The sequence below is a fragment of the Stegostoma tigrinum genome, chromosome 3 (assembly GCF_030684315.1).
Source record: "Stegostoma tigrinum isolate sSteTig4 chromosome 3, sSteTig4.hap1, whole genome shotgun sequence".
NCBI lineage: Eukaryota > Metazoa > Chordata > Chondrichthyes > Orectolobiformes > Stegostomatidae > Stegostoma > Stegostoma tigrinum.
Genome location: NC_081356.1, coordinates 5,142,262 through 5,160,675, shown reverse-complemented (window position 1 = coordinate 5,160,675; position 18,414 = coordinate 5,142,262). Strand labels below are relative to the sequence as shown.

Genomic DNA, 18,414 nt, shown 5'->3' with positions numbered 1-18,414 from the left:
TGAAGAACACGTTGGTACCATTTGGGCTGCAGGGTTCCCAAGCGGAATATGAGTTGCTGTCCCTGCAACCTTGGAGTAGCCTTGCTGTGGCACTGCAGGAGCCCAGGATGGACACGTCATCGACAGAATGGGAGGGGGAGTTGAAATGGCTCGCGGCTGAGAGGTGCAATTGTTTAATGCGAACCGAGCGTAGATGTTCCGCAAAGCAGTCCCCAAGCCTCCGCTTGGTTTCCCCGATGTAGAGGAGGCCACAACAGGAACAACATATGCATTAACAGATGTGCAGGTGAACATCATCTTGATGTGGAAAGTCATCTTGGGGGTGGGGGGACGCGGATGTGTAGGGGCAAGTATAGCACTTCCTGCGGTTGCAGGGAAAACTGATGGGTCTGGTGGGACTGGAGGGGAATGTGGAACAGACAAGGGAGTCACAGAGAGAGTGGTCTCTCCGGAAGGCAGATAGGGGTGGGGCAAGAAAAATGTCTCTGGTGGTGGGGTCAGATTGCAGATGGCGCAAGTGTCGGAGGATGATGCGTTGGATCCGAAGGTTGGTGGAGTGGTACGTGAGGACGATGGGGATTCTGTTTTGGGTGTTGTTGTGGTGAGGGGATGTGAGGGATGAGTTGCGGGAAATGCAGGAGACATGGTCAAGGCTGTTCTTGATCACTGAGGGGGCCGGGTGGAAGTTGCGGTCAGCCTGGGTGTGGCCAGCACACTCAGAGCAGGCTTTTTGTTTAGTTTTAGCTCTAAGAAAAAACTATTGGGATTTCAAAAGTGTTGGAAGCTTCAGTGAATGTCACTTGGCTGCTACTCTCTCTGAATCTTCTCTTGACCTTTTTTCCTCCTGCAGCAGAGAATTGCATGTGTGAATGTGTCCAAATTCACCTTTTTGCGAAGGGGTGTGTTTGTGGGATGTTACTATATTGGAACATTAGTTAATAATAGTTATGGTGTCAATTGTTCTGTTGTTATTTTAAGTTCTTCTTTCTTTGGTTTCTATTTCAACATAGTGTTTCAATAAATTGTTTTGCTTTACATCGAGTAGTTTGAGAAGTCGCATTGCATCTGGACCTTTACATTTGGCTTTAAAATAAGAAAAAATAGAGCCTAAGCTATCTTAAAATATTTTGAGGGGATCTGGTCTAGTCCATAACGAATATGTGACAGTCTAGTCAAGTGGGGACGTTTTAGAGTACGATGCCAAAAATATTGCTTCTTATGTTTAGGAATGGTAACTACAGGATTCAATTTTTCTGTTGATTATGAGAGCCTGTTTGCTGTTGATGTGCTTATTAACAAGCCTACATGTGAGCACCGCACAAGTAAAAGAATGTAGAAATTGCTGGCAGCATGTGAGATTTGCAAACATGGGACACTTTTTTTTTAAAAAATCTTCTGTAAATAAAATTTCTACACCAGCTAGTATGTCATCTCTACACGGCTTAGCGATGTAATATATACAACAGTGATTTGATGTATTTTGAGCCTCAAAACTAAAACCGGGTTTATTATAACAAGCCAGGCAGCATCAGAGGACCAGGAAAGTTGACATTTCAGGTCGGCACCCTTCTTCAACTTTCCTGTTCCTCTGATGCCTGTGGCCTGCTGTGTGTTCCTCCAGCTGTACACTGTGTTATCTCTTACTCCAGCATCTGCAATTCTTACTATCTCTATATAGCAAGTTTTTGGTAATTGTATACCTGTTGTAATCCAATTTTTAAAATATTGGTAATGGTTTTTAAGTTATACACAGAACCATTCATCACATACGTTACAATACGGTGATCTGTTTCTTGGTATGTTAAGAAACATTTAAATCTTATAATGTACCTACAAATGCCTTTGCACCTCAAAGTCTGCAAACAAATGAAATCAGCAGAAACTCTCAGTATTGGTGGCATCGTGGGAATGTGGCTGGGTATGTAGGCAGGCTTGACTGTACTCTCACTTCGAAAACCAGCTGAAAAATCACATGGTACTAGGTTGTAGTGCAACAGGTTTATTTTGAAAATCCCAGTTTTCGAAGCTCAGCTCTCTCTTCAGGCGTAGTATGAGAGAAGGGGTATAAAACGCATAATTTCTAAAACAGAAAGGCACCAACCCCAAAATTGATCACCTCTTGTTGAATCTTTAATCAGTTAGGAAGGAAACTGCTGATTAAAATGCAAAATCCAGATTCCACTCACGTCATTGTCCCGGATAATTAAAAGTTTTATCAATGTATACAAGAGGTAGCCTCTGGGTCATTTCAGTTGTGAGGTCTCGCTTAGAATCCGTCTGTGTTTTAAACTGGGGTCAGGTTTTAATTTGAGCAAAACGAATGAAACTGCAACTAAGCAAACATCTTGGATCAATGTGTGTGTGTGTGTGTGTGTGTGTGTGTGTGTGAGAGAGAGAGAGAGAGAAAGAGAGTGCGTGGTGGAATCACCTGTAGTGCAGCTTGATATCTGCAGGTACTCATGACTGGGCCAACGTTGTCTATCTCACGATGAAGGCGATGATGCTCCGAGGCATGGTATATTGGCGAGACCATACAAATACTATGCCAATCAACGAATGGACCCAATGTGACGATCACTGGAGAGGGGTGTTCTCTCCCAGTAGGGGAGCACTTCAGGCATCAAGGGCATACAGCTTCTAGTCTTTAGGCAAGTGTCCTCCAAGGTGGTCTTTGTGATCACTACAATGCAGAGTTGCCGAGCAGAGGATGATAGCCAAGTTCAGTACTCATGAGTACAGCCTCGTTGGAATCTTGGATTTATGTCGCACTGCAGGTGATCTCACCGCGCTATATACTGTCTTCCACATGTGGACGCATACACACTCTGTTTGTCTCTCTCTTGCTATGTGTCTTCCCACCCTCCTCTCCCGTGTGTGTGTGTCTCTTTCTTGCTCTCGCGCTCTCTCGCTCGCCTGTACACTCATGTACACACGGACCCACATGAATTATTTCATCCAAGATCATGTTGCTGATACGCTCTGTTTTGCTTTTAAAGAAAAACCTGACTCCAGCTTAAAAATATAGACAGATTCTTAGCAAAACCTCATACTTAAAATGCATTGTCTGACCCGAGATGCCACGCCTTGTCTACTTTGATAAAAAGTTTAATTAATTTGGGACAATAACTTGAGTGGAGACTGGATTTTGCATTTGCATTTTAATCAATAGTCTCCTTCCTAACTGATTAAAGATTCAACAAGAATGGCCTTTTTTTAAGGCTTTTTTTCTTATAACTTCTGTGTCTTATACCCCCTCTCTCTCTCTCTCTGCCTGAGGAAGGAGTTGAGCTCAAAAAGCTTGTGTTTCCAAACAAACCTGTTGGACAATAACCTGGTATTGTGTGATTTTTGACCTGGCCCACTTCAGTCCAACGCCGGCATGTCCACATTTTGAAAACCAGTGTGAATAACTGCTAAAATATGATGTAGCTGAATTTAATTTGCGGTTCAAATTCACAGAATTGTTCCAGAGTAGAAGAGGTCATACAGCCCTTCACGTCTATACCAGAATTACCAGTCTACTGACACTGCCACCACAGGCAGCGCCTGGGTTCCAAATAAGTTCCATTCTTGAGTACGTTTCCAGGTCAATTTCTACCCAAGTAGAACGGTATAAAATAGTTATGTTAGTACAAGAAACGTTTGTCTGCCTGATCTTTAAAATCGCACCCTGTGTGCGATTACATCTATTATGTATGAGGGTTCGTAAATCAGGGACACGGCACTACTGTCTTCCTGCGATCTTTTGCATGATCTAAGCCACTTTTGCACAAAGAAGTAAAGAGCCAACACTAATATTTATCTCTGTAGCACATTCTTTGAGTTGCGTAGCAACTGACTCCAGCGGTATAGAACTTTGGATCTCCCATAGCAACTGTGCTGAGTATATCTGGAGAAGCATATACCATTTCCTAGTTTGGCAATTATGTAGTGAACAATTCTATACAATACAATATACGACATAATTCTTATTGGTTTCAAGCAGAATGAAACCAGTCTAAAGCTTGTTATTTTTAAAGGCAATTCTATGTGTTATGAAAATGTGGCATCCAAACAGTCCTCGGCGCCTATGAGCAATTCAGCAATGTATATTAAGATTCCAAAGACTTGAGGCATGAATTCAGGATTGAAAATTTGACTTCAAAGCAGTGCCTGTTTAAAATTATTGCGAGCCTCAATATTTTAAACAAAGTGATTCTGTGAATAATTTCAGGATATTTCAGTTGCTGCTTTCTAGAAGTTAATGTGAGTCATACTGTTAGAAGTCTGATCAGGTAGAATGGCAAAGGCTAGTTGCAGGCCTCTGAAAATGTCTGCATAAGTGAACGCAAGAAATAAATTAAAGAACTGTGGATGATCAAGATCGGAAATGAAAACAAATTGCTGAAGAAATTCAGCAGATCAGGCAGCATCTGTAGACAGCAAAACCAAATTAACATTTTGAGTACATTGACTCTTCTTCAAACCCTTCCATTCTCTGCTTCTCTCCCCAGAAGATATTGAACCTGCTGAGTTTCTCCACTTTCTGTTTTGGACCCAGGAAAAGTTGTTCACAGTTAATTCAGCGTTTTCCATATAAGTTGACCAGAATTGATTGCAGACTCATGTGATAAAGTGCCAAAGACACACTTCTTTCTATTCTTCATCATTGTCATTGTCTCGTCGTCTTCTTCGACTTGGTCGTCTTCTTCGACTTGGTCTTCTTCTTCTTCTTCGTCTTCTTCTTCGGGAAAGACCCTTCGGAAAGGATAGAACAGATGCCCTAAAAAAATTCTGCTGCACATCCAACCTGCCTGGAAAATTGTATACAGTGGACTTAAACAACTGCAGTCTGAAAATCAAAACTAAACTCAATCACAGAATTGGATTATACAAACCCTCATGCATAACGACTAAGAGTAGAGAACTACCCTTATTGCCCATGAATTCAGGCATTTCTACATTAACATTTCTGTCCTGCAGGACAATCTGAGCAGGCAGTCGGCAGCTGAGGGAAGGAGGTGGCAGTTCTTATGGAGGGGAAAATCTGAGGGTCTGCCCAGGGCACCATCAAGAAAGTCAGTTTCCGGGGAAATAGTGGCATGATAGTTTGTTCCCTCTTTTTATTAGGCTTTCAGTTTGATCTGTATCAGATGAAGGGGCACAGATCATATCAAGCTGTGCATAGAGTAAACAAAGGGGTTCGCTATTAGATTATTATTTTCAGGGGAGGCAATAGCCTAGTGGTATTATCGCTGGTCTGTTAACCTGGCGACCCAGATGTCAATCTGGAGACCTGGGTTCGAATCCCATCACAGCAGATGGTGGAATTTGAATTCAATAAATATCAGGAATTAGGAATCTAATGATGACTGTGAATCCATTTTCGATTGTCATAAAAACCTATCTGGTTCACTAATGTCTCTTAGGGAAAGAAACTGCCACCCTTACCTGGTCTGGCCTATGTGTGACTCCAGACCCAGAACAATGTGGTTGACTCTGAACTGCCCTCTGGGCAATTAGGGATGGACAATAAATGTTGCCTAGCCAACGATGCCCTCATCCTGTGAATGAATAAAGCAGGTCATGGAAAGTTTGTGTGAGTATGTAGCCAGTTTGGTAACAAAATTATTTGCCATTACACCCCTTCAAAAAAAAATATTGCTGTGCAAAATAACTACTAGTGACCTCCTGAACAACTTCATTGGATGCCTGCCATTGATTAGTGATTCCTGTTCCCGCAGTCTCTTCCTATTTTCCTGATCCCTTTGCCTTCAAGCTTATCTTTGCATGACCAATAAAATTCAGCCAAATGTTTTACCTGTTATCTTTTTATCAGAATTCTGACATTTGATTTCTGCATTAACTTTCAACCTTGTTCTTTTTTTATTGCTGAATACTAATGAGCATTTCCTGCAATAATGAAAGTTCAACTTTTTCCTTTTTGTGGTTAGGTTAAACGACTTCTGAATAGATTTAAGTGTTTGAAGGAGGTACCACTCATGAATGTGTTTGAAAACCACACGTGGACAGTGTATTCCTGTTTATAAATAGGCTACCTGACTCAGCCTATTAGGATGACACTTATAAAAAATAGGGTTGTGATATTGTCCAAAGGGCGGCACGGTGGCTCAGTGGTTAGCACTGCAGCCTCACAGTGCCAGGGACCCAGGTTCAATTCCACCCTTGGGCAACTGTCTGTCTGGAGTTTGCACATTGTCCCCATGTCTGCGTGGGTTTCCTCTGGGTGCTCCTGTTTCCTCTCACAGTCCAAAGATATGCATGCTAGGTGGATTGGCCATGCTAAATTGCCCAGTATAACAAAGTGTGGAGCTGGATGAACACAGCAGGCCAAGCAGCATCTCAGGAGCACAAAAGCTGACGTTTCGGGCCTAGACCCTTCATCAGCCCTTTGGACAATATCACAATGCTATTTTTTATAACAGTCATCCTAATAGGCTGAGTCAGGTAGCCTGTTTATAAACAGGAGTACACTGACCATGTGTGGTTTTCAAACACATTCATGAGTGGTACCTCCTTCAAACACTTAAATCTATTCAGAAGTCGTTTAACCTAACCACAAAAAGGAAAAAGTTGAACTTTCATTACTACTGCAGGAAATGCTCAGAGATGAAGGGTCTAGGCCCGAAATGTCAGCTTTTGTGCTCCTGAGATGCTGCTTGGCCTGCTGTGTTCATCCAGCTCCACACTTTGTTATCTTGGATTCTCCAGCATCTGCAGTTCCCATTATCACTAAATTGCTCAGTGTTCAGGGTGTGTGGGTTATAGGGGGATGGGTCTGGGTGGGATGCTTCAAGGGGCGGTGTGGACTTGTTGAGCCGAAGGGCCTGTTTCCACACTGTAGGAAATCTAATATAATCTAATCTAATGATACATTTGGTGTTTGGTTTTTGTTTTAAGCCCACCTACAGGTCCAAAGAGGACACTGATTAGCATCTTGTGTATTGGTGCTTAACTTGGAAGTGTTTGGCTGACATATATTGCTGTGAGGGGTAAAGTGTTCCATTTTATTGTCCTAGGACTTTTTAATATTCAGTAATCTAACATTTCTATACAATACTGAATCACAGCTTCAGGTATACTCAAGTTATTTCATCTTTGTATATTTTTCCAAACAATAAATTGTTTTGAGATCTAGTGCCATGATTGGCAGCTTTCTGATGTAAGTGGCTATTTTTAAAATTAGAACCTGTTCGTTGGTCATATCGGAGCAAAACCCTGTTTTGGTACCATTTGACATCCATTCTTTCCATCATGGTTCACAGAATTAGGAGCCTTTTGTAATTTCCTCTGTATCTTCATGCAATATCCAGGAATACCAAACAAAATAATAGTATCTTTTGAGATCCTTAATTAATCGAGAGCAGGAATCAGATTTGGGGGCGTACTGTTCTTTTTGGCTCAGCGCCCTGCCACATTGTGCAATTCAAATGTTCGAGTGCACAAATACAAAATTTAATAGAGGAAAGCCGAGGGGCAAAGGAAGCTATAAACTGTATATGCATTGTGCTGAACATGTCATTCATGGTCTGTGTATTCTAGTTAGAATGAATTTTGAAGGGGCAAACTGGATTCAAATTCCCGAACAGAAGAGTGAAATAAATTTTGAAATTGAAAATATGGCCCGGAGGAAACCATTTGGCCCTTCTAGTCTGCTTTGCCAGTCAGTATAATCATAGCCGACCTCGGTACCCCATTCCCACTTACTCCCCATATCCTTTGATCCCTTTAGCCCTAAGAGCTAGTTGCCATCTGAAATATTTTGCCACGTTTTGTTATTTATGCATTAGCTCCTGTTTCCCTTGATTACACCAGTGACCTCTGCTAGTAATCCTCACTCAAGACAAAAATAATCCAAGATTAACATTCCAATGCACTACTATGGGTGATTTACAGAAATGTAGAAAATCAGAGCAGGAATAGACCTTGCAACCATTCATACCTGCTGCACTATACAGTTTGATCCTGGCTGATCCTTCAAATCAGCACCCTGTTTCTACTTTCCCTCCATACCTGTTGACCCTTTTAGCCAGAGAACTGTATCTAACTTCTTGAAAACATTCAGTGTTTTGGCCGTAACTGCATCAGAGAATTCCCTGAATCTTTAGACTCTGACCCCAGGTTCTGGACTCCCAGCCATTGTGTATATCTTTCCTGTGTTTATCTTGACTATTCCTGTTAGAATTTAATCAGTTTCAATGGTCATTTTCTCTAAACTCCAGCTAATATAGTCCGAACTGATACAGTCTCTCTAAACATGCCAGCTCTGATATCCCAGGAATCAGTCTGGTAAACATTTAGTGCATTCCCTTTACAGCCATAACATCCTTCCCCAGATAAGGAAATCAAAACTGCACACAATACTCTGGGTTTGGTGTCATCAATTCTATTATATTATGGTCACTGTTCCCCAAGTGGCCTCGTGCAAATAGATTGCTAATTATTCCTTTCTCATTGCATAATAATCTGTGTAGAATAGCCAATCTGCTTGTTTTTTCTACATATTGATCTCAAGAACTATCCTGTACACATTTCGGAAATTCCTGCTCAACCATATTGATAGTGATCGGAGATAATGGGAACTGCAGATGCTGGAGAATCCACGATAAGAAAGTGTGAAGCTGAATGAACACAGGCCAAGCAGCATCTCAGGAGCACAAAAGCTGACATTTCGGGCCTAGACCCTTCATCAGAGAGCTCTCTGATGAAGGGTCTAGGCCCGAAACGTCAGCTTTTGTGTTCGTGAGATGCTGCTTGGCCTCCTGTGTTCATCCAGCTTCACACTTTGTTATCTCATATTGATGGTGATTTGCTTTGCTCATTCTACGTGCAGATAATGTGGCTACGTAATACTTTATCAAGTGTTGTAAAAGGCCTATGTGTGATTTCATATACATAGTAATGTGGCTTTCTCTTTACTGCCCCTTTGGGCAATAAATTCTGGCCTAGCCAGCAATGCCCAAATCCCATGAACAAATAAAGCAAGTGTTACAAATCTGAAATAAAACAAAACGAAATTATGAAAGTGCCAAGCTGATAGAAAGACCAAAAAAAAGATTTTTTTTTAACAAAGCTGAGAGAAGATAGAGGAAATAATAGTCTTGAAGCAAGTACAAAGCCAGCAAATTTCTCGAAATTGTGGAATGGGAGCTCGGTTAGGAAATAACAAAAGGAGAGTCTGTGATAGGCTGTTGAGCAGGTGAAATTGAATTGGCAAAATGTCGATAGCACAAGGCAGAAAGGAGTGGCGATGTGCCAAGTTAAGAGAGGAAAGTGGATCTGGAGGAAGTCTGACTAGCAGTATCATAAACAGCTCTTGTCCAAAAACAACAACAATCTTAAACTGGGGAGAAAACAGGTGAGTGCCAAGATTATGCTGTGAATTTGTTGAAATTAATGTTAATTCTCAAGTCTGAAACAATCTAATTGAAAGATGGGGTGGTGATCCTCCGGTTTACATAGTGTCATTGGAACATGAAGAAACAGATCAGAGTAGGGTTGGAGTAGAGAATTAAAATTTTAGATCATAATTTCAATTGTCATTTTCTTCTCTCTTTTCCTTACTTTATTCTTTTTTTTGTCTTCCATCCAGTCACAGCTCTTTTCTCTCTCTCTTCTCTCTCTCTTCTCTCTCTCTCTCTCTCTCTCTCTCTCTCTTCTCCCCCCGCCCCCCCCCCCCCCACCATTTTTCTTTTGCCTTCTTCATTCATTTCCCTACCTCTGTGTATATATTTAAACCTATTCTATCTTGGGGTTGTCCCAATTCTGATGATGAGTCATTAGCCTTAAATTTTAACTGTCTTTTTTTCTCTGTCTCACTGTCTCCAAGATGCTGTCTGACCTGCTGAGTATTTTGTGGAATTTTTGTTTTGACGCCATCAACACTTTGCATATTTATACCCTCCTTTTTTATCTGGGAAAATCTGAATGTGTTGTCGCCCAATTCTGAATCTACCTATTCCCCATTCCTGGTTAAAATTCTTCAGTTTGTTTTTGCCCATATCCGAGATAACAAAGGTAGGTAGCCCAGGTTCTGCAGTAGATACTTGTGTGATACATCATGTACCAGTGATAAGCCATATGCTGCTTGATTATATGGCCCTCAGATTCTTTGGTTATGACATTTATAGTAGCTTGCAATATGACAGTAAGACTTTTTGGGATCTGGTAGGAGCACATGAGCTCAAGGTAGAGTTCAGAAGCAGCTCATCAGAGGTGACGTACCTTGGCACATGAGAGAACTGTAAGAAACTGGCATAGAAACTTCATGTTAGCTATTACTCAAAGTATAATTGTTAAGAATTAATTCTAACAGTCAAGCTCTTAAGATTTAAATTTTTTGTTATCCAATTTTTTTCTTCATGTTTGAGAGAAAATCTTTCTCACAAAACCATGCTTGCTATCCCTAATCAATTTTTGCCCTTCTAAACGTCCTGTTGGAGGTGATTATGAAAGATAAGATTTATGGACATTGAGAGGCAAAACTTGATTAGGGATAGGTAGAATGGTTTTGTGCAAGGAAAGTCGTGTCTCACAAACTTGATTGAGCTTTTTTTAAGAAAATTACCAAAAAGATTGATGGCAGAGCTGTAGACATTGTTTATTTGGATTTTAGTAAGTCTTTGACAAGGTTCCGCATGGTAGACTAATTAGTAAAGTTAGGTCACGTGGGATACAGGGTGAGCTTGCCAATTGGATATATAATTGGCTTAACAGGATAGAGAGAGTAATGGTGGAGGATTGCTTTTTGGACTGGAGGCCTGTGACCAGCAGTGTTCCACAAGGATCAGATCTGGGTCCTGTTTTGTTTGTCATTTATATAAATGATTTGGTTGAGGAAATAGAAGACATGGTTCATAAGTTTGTGGATGGCACCAAAATTGATAGCACAGTAGACAGTGAAGAAAATTTTCTAAGATTACAAAGGGATCCTGATCAAATGGGCCAATGGTCTGAAAATTGGCAGATGGAGTTCGAGCTGGGTAAATGTGACATATTTGGTACAATTAATGCTAGTGTCTAGGCTAGTATTGTAGAACTGAGGGACCTAGGGATGCAGGTACATAATTCTGGGAAGTTTACATCACGTATAGACAATGTGGTTAAAAAGAGATTTAGCGCGCTTGCCTTCATTGCTCAGTCTGTTGAGTATAGGAGTTAGGAAGTTACTTGGAGGTTGCACAGGACTTTGGTGAGCCGTCTTCTGGATTGCTGTGTCTATTTCTGGCTGCCCAGTTGTAGGAAGGCTATTGAGTTGGAGAGGGTTCAGAAGAGACTTACCAGGATGTTGCTGGGAATGGAAGGATTGAGTTATTAAGAAAGGCTGGATAGCTGGGATGCCTTTCACTGGAACATGGGAGGTTGAGACGCGACCTGCTAGAAGTTTATGAAATAATCAGAGGTGTACATAAGAGTTAATGTAGTTGTCTTTTCATGTTATGGTCATTGTCTCTGCAAGGAGGTGAACAAAATGCCCTGATTTGCCTCTAAACTAAAATAGATAGGGAGACTACAACTGTGTAGCTGTCTCTGGACCAGATGATCTTGATTCAAATCCCACCTCCCACCAAGGTGTGTATCAATATTTCTGACAGGCGATTTCAAGGCTAAGGGGCACATTTTTAAAGTGAGAGAAGAGAGATTTTAAAAAAGACATGGGGACACTTTTTTTTACACAGGGTGGTTTGCATGTGAAATGAACTTCTTGAGGAAGTGGTGAATGAGGGTGCAATTATGATGGTTAAAAGATATTTGGGTAGATACATGAACAGGAAAGATTTGGAAGGTATGGGCCAGGAAAGGCAGGTGGGACTAATTTAGCTTAGGATCACGTTTGACACGGACTGGTTGGACCTAAGTGTCTGTTTCCCTGCTGTATGATTCTGACTCTGAGACAGGATGAGATAACGCTGTCTAGGGCAGTATTAATTGCCTATTGCAGAGGGCTGTTAAGAGTCAACTGCATTGCTTTAGGTCTTTAATATGTCGACACATTATTTATTTTGCATTGTTTTTTAAAAATAATCTGGGGAAGTGAAAAGGGACAACTCAATCCAGAAGTTCATAAACAGGCATATGAACCAAGCTCAGGCAGGTGGGACTAGTTTAATTTGGGATTATGTCTGGCATGGACCAGTTGAATTGAAGGATCTATTTCCATGCTGTCTGACTCTGACACTATAAAAACATTTCTGCTTTCCAGAAGGCTTGTTTTTGATAAGACATAATGCAGTGTAGTAGTGAACCACGCTGAGTACGAATCAAAGATGTTCTATATTGTTTCTTTTTATTTTCTGCTCGGTCAACTGATATGAATTGGACCAACTTTTCTAAGGATCACCTGTTCAGTTCCCTATTTCTCTTCCAGGTTTCTGCCAATTTCAGTGCCAGAGCCTAGAGGTAAAGAGCAGAAGTCACAACGTGAGTACACAGTGTTGCTTTGCTGATGTCTGCTGTGTACAACATCTTAATTGATTTGAAATGTTGCGTGCCTTCTATCCTTGGATCCTTTAGTTAAATAGCCCTGCAGCCAATGTGATAAGTGAGCAGCTTCCATGTTTTGGTCATTGTTCGCTTCCTTCCAGATAGCTAGAGACAAAGTTCCCTCAACGATAGCAAGAACTGCAGATGCTGGAGTTATAGATAACAGTGTGGAGCTGGAGGAACACAGCAGGCCACGCAGCATCAGAGGAGCAGGAAAATTAATGTTTCGAGTCAGGACCCTTCTCCAGAAATGGGGAGGGGGAAGGGAGCTCAGAAATAAATAGAGGATGGATGGGGCTGGATAAAGTAGGTCAGTGCAGATGGGGAGTGGTGGGGATTGGTCAGTGAGGTGGGAGAGAAGATGGACTGGTTGTGTCAGGCCAAGGAGGTGGGAATGAGAGGAAGGATTGGACATGGGATGAGACTGGGGTGGCTTGGGACACGATCTTAAAGCAGGTGAATTCCATGTTTAGGCCATCGTACTGTAGACTCCCGAGGCGGAATATGAGGTACGGCTCCTCCAGTTTGTGGGTGGTGTCATTCTGACACTGGAGGAGGCACGGGATGGATATGTCACCCAGGGAGTGGAAGAGGGAATTAAGATGGTTCACGACTGTAAGGTGTTGTCATTTGTCGGGTACAGCATACAGGTGCTGTACAAAATGGTCTCCAAGTCTCCACTTGGTCTCACCGATGTAGCGGATGCCACATTGGGAGCAGTGGAAGCAGTAAACAAAATTCCCTGATTTTGCTGCCACAACTAAAATAGATAGTTACGTAGTTGTAGTCTCCCTGTTTCTAGACTGGGATGATCTGGATTCAAGTCCCACCTCTGACCGAGTTATGTCATACCATTTCTGAACAGCTTGATTAGAAATTAAAAACACAGCAGCCTTAGAATGTTTAACTCTCATTGCATCTCCCCCTAAAAAATGCGTAGTAATAATATTTTCCAACATTGTCATTATATAACATTATTGACACTTTAACCACAAATTTAATGTATGCAGTGCAGCGTATATACTTTATCCTTTTATCCTATTTCACCATCAAGCATCCTGTTGTGGCAGCATCCTGATGCTTAACCTATAGCAATCAATTGTATGTGACAGTTAGGGTTTATGTTCATTATTCATGTTTCTTACTTTCTGTAATCCTGCGATGGAAATTACAGTTTTGACTGAAGATGTGTCCAAACAGTTAGTTGCTGAAACTGCTGATGTTAAAACAACATCAGAAATTTAGACTGGCAACGAAGGGTTGATGACAAAATTAATGGAGTTCTTGGAGTTTCAACTGGTATGATTTTGTCACTGGTGACTTCCATTCCCCTGTCTGAACAATTTAGTCAAAAATTATGACAAACAATTGTGATAAAAGGCACTTGAACCTGGATCATCTGGTCCAGAGGTAAGGAGACTACCATTGTGTATCCATCTCTTTTAATTTGAAGTCCAGCAGAATTACTCGAAATGCAGAAATGGTGTAAACTTATGTTGAATTCTACCTGATATAATCTCTTGACACAGTGTCCAAGTCAAAACTTATTGTGTACTTTTTCTAGCTTTCACATTTCTTTCCTTAGAAAGTTATGTGCGTACTTCAGTCTTATTACTTTTGTTAAGAACAGGTGTGAATTGTAGACCTGAAGAAATCCTGTAACATAATGTTCTTACTCTCGGATTCATTAACCTCCTTCATAATGTCTAGTTTTAAAAGACAACATTGTCGGCAAAAGTTTTGGCGTTTTAAACACAGTATTCAAGCAAACTTGTTGACGCTTTAAACTCCTGATTTCTATTCACTGGTATCACAAAGATGCTTCATACTTAATATATCTGAAAGGGATTAGGTTTTGGAGGATTTTTGAAGTATGGATTTATTTCACATTTGATAGAAATACTGAGCAGTTTCTTTAAAATAGTCCAGTGAAAGGTCACCGTGGGCATTGGTGATTTTTGTTTTAAACAAGGCATCTTCAAAAATCACCACTCATGTGATACCTGTCCTTGTTCTGCTTTAGCTGTTTAGTAACTGGAGGAAGAGTGCTTTTAAACTGGAATTAGCTGAGGTGAGGCAAGAAGCCTGAGAGGAAGAGCTACCAGCTGATCTCTCCTTTCCTGAAAAATACTCTCTTGAGTTCAAAGTGAAGCCAGTTTGTGTTTTGTTCTCCAATATTGAAAAAGATAATGAATTCAAAGGTAAGAAATGTTGTGATAATGGGCTTCTTGTTAGTTTACAATTCTCAACTGTTCTTATCAAAGTTAATCAGACCAAACCAACTGCACAGTTTTATTTGTTTTAGAACATAGAACGTAACAGCACAGTACAGGCCCTTCGGCCCTCGATGTTGTGCCGACCTGCCATACCAATCTGAAGCCCATCTAACCTACACTATTCCATGTACGTCCATATGCTTGTCCAATGACAACTTAAATGTACCTAAAGTTGGTGAGTGTACTACCGTTGCAGACAAAGCGTTTCATACCCTTGCTCCTCTCTGAGTAGAGAAACTACCTCTGACACCTGTCCTATATCTTTCACCCCTCAATTTAAAGCTATGTCCCCTCGTGCTCACCGTCATCATCCTAGGAAAAGGGTTTCCCTATCTAACCCTCTGACTATCTTATATGTTTCAATTAAGTCACCTCGCAACCTTCTTCTCTCTAACGAAAACGGCCTCAAGCCCCTCAACCTTTGCTCGTAAGACCTTCCCTCCATACCAGGCAATATCCTAATAAATCTTCTCTGCACCCTTTCCAAAGCTTCCACATCCTTCTTATAATGCAGTGACCAGAACTGTACACAATACTCCAAGTGCGGCCGCACCAGAGTTTTGTACAGCTTCGCCATAACCTCTTGGTTCTGGAACGCGATCCCTCTATTAATAAAAGCTAAAACACACTATGCCTTCTTAACAGCCCTGTCAACCTGGGTGGCAACTTTCAAGGATCTGTGTACATGGACACCGACATCTCTGCTCATCTACACTACCAAGAATCTTACCATTAGCCCAGTACTTTGCATTCCAGTTACTCCTACCAAAGTGCATCACCTTACACTTGTCCGCATTAAACTCCATTTGCCACCTCTCAGCCCAGCTCTGCAGCTTATCTATGTCTCTCTGTAACCTACAACATCCTTCGTCACTATCCACGACTCCACCGACCTTCGTGTCATCTGCAAATTTACTAACCCATCCTTCTACGCCCTCATCCAGGTCGTTTATAAAAATGACGAACAGCAGAGGACCCAACACCGACCCTTGCGGTACACCACTAGTAACTGGACTCTAGGATGAACATTTCCCATCAACCACCACCCTCTTGTCTGTCAGCGAGTCAACTTCTGACCCAAACTGCTATATCTCCCACAACCCCATTCCTCCGCATTTTGTACAATAGCCTACTGTGGAGAACCTTATCGAAAGCCGTGCTGAAATCCATATACACCACATCAACCGGCTTATTCTCATCTACTTGTTTGATCACCTTCTCAAAGAACTCAATAAGGTTTGTGAGGCATGATCTTCCCTTCACAAAACCGTGCTGACTATCCCTAATCAAATTATTCTTTTCTAGATGATTATAAATCCTATCTCTTATAACCTTTTCCAACACTTTACCAACAACTGAAGTAAGGCTCATTGGTCTGTAATTACCAGGGTTGTCTCTACTCCCCTTCTTGAACAGGGGAACCACATTTGCTATCCTCCAGTCATCTGGCACTATTCCTGTACACAATGACGAGTTAAAGATCAATGCCAAAGGCTCAGCAGTCTCCTCCCTGGCTTCCCAGAGATTCCTAGGATAAATCCCATCCGGCCCAGTTGACTTATCTATTTTCACACTCTGTAGGATTTCTAATACCTCTTCCTTGTGAACCTCAATCCCACCTAGTCTGGTAGCCTGTATCTCAGTATTCTCCTCGACAACATTGTCGTTTTCTAAAGTGAATACTGTCGAAAAATATTCATTTAGTGCTTCCCCTATCTCCTGTGACTCCACACACAACTTCCCACTACTATCCTTGATTGGCCCTAATCTTACTTTTGTCATTCTTTTATTCCTTAAATACCTGTAGAAAGCCTTAGGGTTTACCCTGATCCTATTCGCCAATAACTTCTCATGTCTCCTCCTGGCTCTTCTGAGCTCTCTCTTTAGGTCTTTCCTGGCTACCTTCTAACCCTCAAGCACCCTAATTGAGCCTTCACATCTCGTCCTAACATAAGCCGCCGCCTTCCTCTCGACCAGAGATTCTACTTCCTTTGTAAACCACGGCTCCTGCGCTCTATAGCTTCCTCCCAGCCTGACAGGTACATACTTATCTAGGACACACAGGAGCTTTTGCTTGAATAAGCTCCACATTTCTAATGTGCCCATCCCCCGCAGTTTCCTTCCCCATCCTATGCTCCCTAAATCTTGCCTAATCTCATCGTAATTGCCTTTCCCCCAGTTATAACTCTTGCCCAGTGGTATATACCTATCCCTTTTCATCACTAAAGTAAACATAACAGAATTGTGATCACTATCACCAAAGTGCTCACCTACTTCCAAATCTAACACCTGGCCGGGCTCATTACCCAGTACCAAATCTAATGTGTCTTCGCCCCTTGGGGGCCTGTCTCCATACTGTGTCAGGAAGCCCTCCTGCACACACTGGACAAAAACTGACCCATCTATAGTACTCAAATTGTAGTGCTCCAGTCAATGTTTGGAAAGTTGACGTCCCCCATGACAACTACCCTGTCTCTCTCACTCCTATTGAGAATCATCTTTGCTATCCTTGCCTCTACATATCTGGAACTATTTGGAGGCCCATAGAAAACTCCCAACAGGGTGACCTCTCCTTTCCTGTTTCTAACCTCAGCCCATACTGCCTCAGTTGACGAGTCCCCAGACATCCTTTCTGCATCTATAACACTGTCCTTGACCAACAATGCCACACCTCCCCCTCTTTTACCATCTTCTCTGTTCTTACTGAAACATCTAAATCCCGGAACCTGCAACAACCATTCCTGTCCCTGCTCTATCCATGTCTCCGAAAGTCCCAGGTCCCAACCCTTGCTGCTAGTTCACCCACCTTATTTCGGATGCTCCTGGCGTTGAAGTAGACACACTTCAAACCAGCTTCTTGCTTGCCAGTGCCATGTTGCGTCCCTGAAACTTTATTTCGGACCTCCCTACTTTCAACCTTAAACCAGGGCATGTAAAAGCTGGAAAAGTGCACAATAAAGTTTGACCTGGGCCTGAGACCCAGTGGCAGCAAAGTCACATGAAAAGGTATCAGAGATAATGGGAACTGCAGATGCCGGAGAATCCGAGACAACAAAGTGTGGGGCTGGACGAACACAGCAGGCCCAGCAGCATCTCAGGAGCACAAAAGCTGATGTTTCGGTCTAAACCCTTCATCAGAGGGTCTGGGCCCGAAACGTCAGTTTTTGTGCTCCTAAAATGCTGCTTGGCCTGATTTTATTTTTCATCCTGCTCCACACTTTGTTATCTCACATGAAAATGTCCCTGATCAGTTATGTCTTCTAGGACTCCAGAGATGACTATGCACTTCCTTCACTGCAGGTTTTCAGTCCAAGTCTATGAACTGCGCTTAAAACAGTCATACCTCCAAATTGTGCCAATTTTATGGTTAATACAAAATTACTATTATCGTTGAGATTATTTTTTGATTGAGTCCATCAGTGCTCTTTGCAGGAAGGTGCAAATTTAACATAGCCTCCTTTTGTATAAGCAGTTGAGTCTTCTGTTACTTAAAATATAGTAAATAATAAATATAAAATAAAGTAAACTACTTTAAGAGCATTGCTAACATTTTGCCAATGATTCAACAGAAATTTTGATTATCTTTCCAGTCAGTTTATGAATTCTCTTGCACGGTTTTTACTTTTTCTTTTCATATTGAATACTACCGGTGTCA

At 41.7% G+C, this 18,414-nt stretch overlaps 1 protein-coding gene across 3 annotated transcripts in view; it reads left to right on the top strand.

The window, feature by feature from the left end:
* Positions 1 to 18,414, top strand: part of LOC125450901 (transcription factor RFX3-like) — a 235,452-nt gene that overhangs the window by 49,378 nt on the left and 167,660 nt on the right. For 2 of the 3 annotated variants that reach the window (XM_048527264.2, XM_048527265.2), the window contains exon 2: positions 12,368 to 12,420. The exons of the other annotated variant lie outside the window; for it this stretch is intronic. The gene's annotated coding sequence lies outside the window, so the exon portion shown is untranslated. The remainder of the gene's footprint in view (positions 1 to 12,367; positions 12,421 to 18,414) is intronic. 3 annotated transcript variants of the gene reach the window in all.